General features: G+C 40.6%; 1 pseudogene; it reads left to right on the top strand.

The window, feature by feature from the left end:
* The first annotated feature begins 3,887 nt into the window (after positions 1-3,887).
* LOC123813993 lies at positions 3,888-5,185 on the top strand (annotated as a pseudogene).
* The last annotated feature ends 2,899 nt before the right edge of the window (positions 5,186-8,084 follow it).

Below are 8,084 nucleotides of genomic sequence, written 5' to 3'. Positions count from 1 at the left end.
TTTAAAAAGCATGCCAAGTTGCATACTACATTGTACTGGTAAGAAGGAATGTATTGTGTTAAATATTTCTGTCCAGTGAAGATAAGCAAGCACTTTTCTATCCCTGATGGATAACTGTTCTCCCTTTCTACACAGAGAATTCAAGCTTAAATTTTGAATTCAAGACCTAAAGGAATATGATGCATCATTTACTTTCTAAGTTTCCTTTATATGGAGTCTTCAAAAATTGAGAATGCTGCTGAACTTTTGTGAATAACATTATTGCATCTATATCAAGGAAATTGGCCCTGATATATGCTTACATTTCTCATAAATGCATGCAACAAATATATATTAAAAGATGCTTGTAAAAGTAGGATAAGAACATAGGTATAATTCTACTCACTTTTCAAAGTCCAGTCTAACTGAAATGGGTGATTTATGTGATTCATTTTAATGTTGGTTGACGGATGTGCTATATTTTGCCACATGGAATTAAGAATCTTTGGTTAGAAACTACATACCAAGATGGTGACATGGGTTGCTCCTGACTCCACTCTCTACCACAAGAAGACCAACTAATAACCATTCAAGAACACACCACTGAGAGAATTCTAGATCAAGGGAGTGTCATGAGCTTTTATGTTCTTGATATAGTTTTTCCTATAAGTCATCCAGGCAACTGCTCAGCTAACTGCCTGATGAGCAGCCCAGCACCAAGGAATAGACAAGAATCACACGCAATAATTATGCTATTCACTCAGGGCCACTCAAAGTAGAATATCAGCATACATTAATATCCTACTCGCATTCTAATCATCTAAGAGAAATACAAAACACACACAGCAACCAGTGGGGAATGACAAACCTGAGTCCCAAAGCTTCATTCTGCAGGTTTCAGGAGAAAGTGTGGTAGGCAAAGGAGTTGTCAGCATCTTTCAAGGACAGATCTCTGGAGCCAGTGGGCAGCAGGGAAGATGAAGCCCTCATTCCAGCAGGGCAGAGCTAATGCGAGGGGAGATCAGCGTGCCCTGGAGCCACATGCTCATGTCTCTTAGCAGTGGTCTGGAGCCTGCTTCAGTTAAACCTTGAAAGTGGTGGACTCCACCCTCTGGGTCTCTTGATAAGTATCTTGGCACCCTGATGGGAAGTGTGGAATTTCCCCAGGAACTTTTCTATGAGTGGTGCTACTCTGTAGACACAGCTGTTCTGATCATGCGTGTAGAAATCTTAGGTGTGTCTCCTTGCCAGATGTGTCTGCTCTGACTTAGGTAGTTTCCCTCTTGAACCAAAGTCAAGAACTGACATCCATCTTGGTTGACACAAGTGACTCCACTTTGTTTTATATATGTTATGCTCTCTTGAGTGGTCCAATGCCATTTTATTCATCCTTCTTTCCACAGGGAGTGAGACTGAAGCACCCCCTGTCCCACAGAGACCGCAGTAGAAGGGTAACAAAAGCCATTGCACACTGACCTCATTACTCCTTCCCCAGGCCAGCACAGCACCACGTGGTGAGGCTCAGCTGGGCCTTTGGTTCCTCCAGTGAGGAAAAAGAACTTGGGGGAGAGACCACCAGCACCCCCAGAATTGTGGTCACTTTGTGGGAACCCTTACTCTGATATTGGACTACAAGTATTGTAGGGCAATTTGTGGGGCTCAATCCCTGGAAGTCTGACTGATGGAGAACTGGGTGGAGGCTTGTAACAATGAGCCCACAGATCTTGGCAGAGCAAGTTCATACTTTCAGTGCCCTAGTAGTTATCGGAACCAGCAGCTTAGCTAATCTGCACAACAAAGTCGGTGGCACACTCTGAGTAGGGAACTTAACAGGTTGCAGAACTACCTGATTCGGATCCTCAAAGAAGGAGTATTGCTGGTCTTAGAACCCACACCCAGCAAGGAGCTGAATCAGAGCCTACCTACTATAAAGAGTGTATTCCAGCTTCATTTGAACAGAGAGGCTCTTGATAACTCCTGGAATCAGTGCAGCCTGGCACTGCTCACACCGAGAGACCGGCAGGAAGAGTTGATGGCCCCTGGAGCATAGCCAGGACCAGGTGTGAAGCACTCCTGTGCTATGTTCAGGAGGGGGATTAATTCACAACCAAGGCTTTGGAAGTAGCTCCTGGACCCTCCCAATACAATGAGCCTATTTTTAAAAAAAAATATTTTTTCCCTTTATTCTTTTCTCTCTTTCATTTTATTTTATTTATTTATTTTTTAGAGAGGGAAGGGAGGGAGATAGAGAGAGAGAGAAACATCAATGTGCGGTTGCTGGGGGTCATGGCCTGCAACCCAGGCATGTTTCCTACTGGGAATCGAACCTGCGACACTTTGATTTGCAGCCCGTGCTCAATCCACTGAGCTATGCCAGCCAGGGCCACAAGGAGCCTATTTGGAAAACTGAGAGAAATTAAGAGCATCCTGTAGCTGGACCTCCCACTCCTGCTTAGCTAAGGGAGCTGTAACATATCCCAAGGGGAGGGTAACAGCTCCTGGTAGCTATATTCCCCAGCAGCACTCTCAACAGAGAACTGGTCAGTCAGAACCAATAGTTCACAGAGCAAAGATGGTGGTCCTATTTGGTCAGGGAATTTGGAGTGTAGATGGCCCTGGCTTGAGACAAAATGCTTTATCTGCTTAGAGCTGCCTTGCTCATTGCAGAGCATGTGGGAAATTGCATAACCCATGCACAGTGGCACTTAAACAGAGAGCACAGCCTGTGGCCTTCCCCATCAAAATCCATGGCCTCACCTGACCAGGGAATTCAATGCACACTCTAGCCTAACTTGGGTCTCCATACATGAGCTAGGTAGGCCCTGGATATTATCCTGATGCCTTGCCAGTTCAGAGAACCTATTTCATAGCCCCATTTACTACCAAATACAGTACCCAGTTCCAACCATCTCCAACAAACTCGACCAGAGAATCCAGGCAACCGTGGATCTTGGGCCTTGCTGACACTATGGAGACCGTCACTCCCAGGGTGTGCTAATTGTCAGAAATAGCAGCCAACTCATCCTGGAGCATGCCTTTTCAACCAGCCAGAAGGCTGTGCCACAGCCACAATGTATCCAAATAAAGAAATGTGCTTAATATAAACACAGACACTAAATTTCATTCAATCTTCTGCTTTTCACATTGCAGCTAGAGTGATTTGCAACACGGTGTTAAAGTCATTCTTTGATCTATAGGCTCTGCTTTGCCTTCTTCAAGAGACTTATCTTGCCATTTTCCTCATATTCTTTTTTTTTGGAACCACACACTGGCTGTGTTTTACTTCCTGAAAATACTTCCTTTTTCTAATTTGGAATTTTCTTTGACTAAGGTGATTTTTGCACCTGTGCACATACACACTGTTTTCTGTCTCTCTCACAGATGTACACACACATGCACTATGCCCATACATCAGATTAACTCTGTGGCCTGTCATCTACTGGCTCAGATATTCATTCTACAAAGAAATTAAAATAAATTGATTACAACTAAATTCAAAGTCACTTCTAATGGCTTGAAATAGATTCAGATTGAAATCTTCACAAGGAGGCTCCATGGAGCATGCTGCAGTTCTTGATGTGGCTTTATTGTGTCACATCACACAGAATGTCAGACACCGCCCTCTTCATCATGTGACGTGTCATCACCCAGTTACAGTTGTAAGCTTGAGATATTTTTACTGTGAAGGTAGTCTTTCTACTTCACAATTACCAAGCAAAGTAACGAGGATACTCCAGCACCTTGGATTAACCAGTCTGCATCACCTTTTCAAATTTTAGTTTTAGCGTCTTGTTTGAATTCATTGTTTCAGACTTACAAAGGTAATTTTAAACTGTCATTGTTTTTCTTTTCAATTATTACCTGGCATTCTCCTGTTAAAAACAAAAAGAAGGTGGATTTCTTTTCCCATGGGAGCCTGGAGAGGAGTGTGTCCCTTTCCTCTCCAACCCAAGGTGCGTGCTGGTCCCCTGACATCAGTGTACTCCAAAAAGAGGGACTCATCTGGAACGTATCACTTTGCCTGCTATGTCAAAAGCTCACATTCAACCACATATTGCAAACTTTGCTCACAACCACTTGCACAAAATCAACAGACAGTCTTATGCCGTCAGTGACTTGCCAGGCCATCACAGCACCGCTGAGCCTCGGGGTGCTGGCAGAGCTGTGGCTCCAATTCCCAGAATTCTAGGTGGTGGGACTCATTGTTCTGGCCAGGGTGATTGGGGAAAAATGTGTTTGGGGGGCCAGACATTTGCACCAAACAAAACTTAATGTAATTGGCACTGCAGACTGAACTCAACACAGCAGCGATATACCATGGGCTGTGCCCAGCTAGCTGCCTTGGCAATACCAGTACTGGGCAAGTCTAAAGGTCACCGTACTGAGGAAGTTCCAGAACGTCTTTTGATGGTTGAAGATAAAGTTGAAGGCTTCAAAAAAGCCAAGGACATTGTTTTGCTTTTTAGGAAACTTAAGACCTGGAATGATATCAAAATGTCTATGCCCCTCAGCAAACGACAGCTGGCAAGGGCCAAAAGAGTAGCCAGCAAGCACAAGGGCTTTGCAACATCTATAATGAGGAAAATAGTATCATCAAAGCCTTCAGAAACATCCCTGACATTACTCTGAGTAATGTAAGCAAATGGGATATTTTGAAACTTGCTCCTAGGGGCATATGGGCCATTTCTGCATTTGGACTGAGTGCTTTCTACAAGTTAGATGAGGCCTACAGGGACTTGGCATAAAGCTGCCTCCCTCGGGAGTAACTGAAACCTTCCCATGCACCAGGTACAGACCTCAGAAGAATCTTGAGAAGTTCAGAGATTTAAAGAGCCCACTGAGCATCACACAAGAGGATTCATCACAAAGTCCAAACAGAAAATTCACTGAAAAACCTAAGAATCCTGTTGAGGCTAAACCCATGTACCTAGATCATTCTTCACAAGGTGAAGAACCACAACCTCCAGGTGGGTGAAGCAGCAGCAGTACTAGAAGCCAATTCAGGTGAGAAGGAGGTTCAAGGCAAGAAACCTGTGGGAGGGGAGAAAGAAAGAAAGCTGTTGGCATTACAGAGCAGAAGAAGCCTTTGGTAGGGAAGAAAAAGGCTGCAGCTACCAAGAACCCAGTGGCTTAGAGCCCACCAAAAAAGAAACCCACCACAGAAGAAAAGAAGCCTGCACATAAACTTAATTTTTTTATTCCATAAAATTCAAATTACTTTGGACAGGTAATTCCGAACAAAAACTTGACAAAATGCAGAAGAAGACAAAGAAGAAGGAGGAGGAGGGAGAGGAGGAGGAAGAGGAGAAGGAAAAAGAAAGGGGGAGGGAGAAGGAGAGAGGGGAAAGAGTGAAAAAAGAGGGAGAGAGAGAAAGAGAAGCAGGAAAGGGGCTTTGTTTCAAGTAGTACTAAATTATAATTTCCTCTTACAAAGCAGGCTAAATACTTACATGCATATTTCTTTTCCTTTAGTTACCAAATTTCACTGTAAGAACTTGGTATAACAGTGATCTTGAGTGGGTGGTGAATTGCTTTTCTCACTTTCACAAAAAATATATAGATTTTATTTACTTAATTTTTATATTCAGTTATAATCATTGCTATAATTAGTACCTATATTATCATATTTTCTCAGATTTTCCAGGTAAATTTGTTCTTTAATGGCTGTTACACCTCAAAAAATGATAATACCTTTTATTTGGATTATAGTGATTTATGCAATGTTAAGAATTTATTTGTGACTATATATCTTTAATGTCTTGGTGATATTTGCAATAGCAGTTCCTCATTTTATGTCATTTAACTTTTGAATGCATTTCCCCACAGTAAGCTTTTTTTAAAGGATACATTTTCTTTGCTTCCTTTAAAAATGATGATTCTATTCATGATGTACATGGACCCATAGCTAGAAGGAATGATGAAAATGATCTGATTTTAACGACCCATATTCTGCATGTAAATTCCTATTTTTTCCCTCAAGGATACATCCTGCAAGTTTTATTTTTTAATTTTGAATCTTTAGGAACACCAAGAATAATTCTTAATTTTATGTACTAAATCAGCATTAATTTTCTATTTTATAACTTTGCAATTTGAGTACATCAACATACACTTAAGTTTCTAAGGTGCGTTTTCTCAATGATTTATTTTCCAAAAGGCAATTTATATACGTATCTCTTCCAGGAAACACAAAAGCTTTTCCCCAGAGTGTTGTAGAAGCAGAAAAGATGGCAGCATACAATTTTCACAAATGAACTTTTAATAAGAATACACTGCCAAATCACAACGATTTATATGCAATTGTAAAATATAAATACTTAATGTGGTTTTTAAGGCACAGACTTGTATTGAATCAGCCACCTTCATAAGTCATGGGTGTTGATTTTTTAAAACATTATTGATTTGTTAAAGAGAAAGGTATCTTGGGTCCATCATTTTTCTCATTATGAAACACTAAGTAGCTAGAGGCTTTTAAAATAGTGGTTCAGCTTCAGAGAAGCTATTTTTAAAAGATTAGCTTTGAACTTCTCTTCCAGAGCATCTATTTACAATCACTAGGACTACTTGGGATATAATTGAAAATATGTCTTTTGTTTAGCCAGACTCTATTAAATTGGTTCTTGCGTGTTTTGATGATGGTTGGCAAAGGTGCATCACTTGGAGCACTAAAGATAATGTGGACATATTAATGCCACCATAAAACATATATTTGTAGCCTCAGGTGTAGAGAATTTAGCAAAGCATACTTCCTGCTGCCGCTGCTCTATCAGCACATTATGGTGTAGGGCTGTCATTTTATTTATTTCCCATTCATCACTGATGTCACTCTCTCCTCCACCTCTACTGTTTCATCAACTGCTTTGATATTATTAAACCATTACGATCATCATAGGGAACATGTGAATGTTTGTAACTAACAGCCCCCAATATAGGAGATTTGTGTTTACCACTGGCAGGTGTGATCTTGTTGATGCTTGCCTATCTTGTTATCCATCATATTTAAGGGGCTGTACCAGATTGTATGCTATGGGTTAAACTGATTTCTCTCCAATTTTTGTTGTAAATTGGAAATTTTAATCCACAGTATCTCAGAATGTGAGCATATTTGGAAATAGGGTTGACACAGATGTAATTAGTGGAATAATGGTGGGCCCCTAACCAGTGTGATTGTGGTGTATTTATAAGAGAGAGAAATGTGGATGCAGCCGCAGATCGAGGCTAATGCCAGTAACTTATAAGCCAAGAAGACCTGGAACAGATCCTTCTGTGGCAGCACTCAGAAGGAACCAAACCCACTGGCACACCTTGCTCTCAGACTTCTAGAGCCCAGAACACAGACAACAAATTTTAGTTGTTTCAGCATCGAGTTTGTGATACTTTGTTACAACAGACCCAGCAAACTAATACACAGTATCACAACAGTTTCATAAAGGTGGCTAAAAAGATGAGTCAATATGTTATGATTTTTAAAAATATATACAGGTAAATGATGTATTTTCTATCCCATCCAGTGGAAAACAATATAGTCGTTTACAACACAGTGACTCCAATTTGGATTAACACGTACCTGTACGACTTACTTATTTTTATTTTGTTATATGCTACAGCAATAGATGGCTCCACATCATTGAGTTTAATTGTACTTTGAAGTATTTGAAGCTAAATTGGCTGACATTTTTGCAGGCTGAGAGACAGTGTGTGCATTATGTCCAGGAAACTCTGTCTACAGTGTTCAGAAGCATTATCTTCAGATAAAAGGTAGAACTGCCAACTCGATGTACCATCTCCACAAGCTTTCTTTTCCCTGTGTCCATGGCTCTCCAGATAGCTTCAAAGACAGTGGATATTTATCTCCTTTACATGATTGTCCAATGTAATTAATTGCAAGAAATGACATTTTCATTATGGTAGGTAGAATATTAAATTAATGTTATACTGTCACTTCACTTGATTCTTAAGCTGAACAAAAAACTCAGTTTTGTGAAAGGAATTTCAGGAATTCTGCTTTTACTTGAAGGCTATAATGCAGGGTTTTACCCCAATCACTTAAACTTCATTTTATTAGTACACTGCAACAATTTTGGAAATATCCCACTGCCACTTTT

This window comes from Phyllostomus hastatus, unplaced genomic scaffold (assembly GCF_019186645.2).
Source record: "Phyllostomus hastatus isolate PE091 unplaced genomic scaffold, TTU_PhHast_1.1 phas_contig_1, whole genome shotgun sequence".
Lineage (NCBI taxonomy): Eukaryota > Metazoa > Chordata > Mammalia > Chiroptera > Phyllostomidae > Phyllostomus > Phyllostomus hastatus.
Note: the sequence above shows the minus strand (reverse complement) of the source record. Positions and strands in the feature narration are given on the sequence as shown.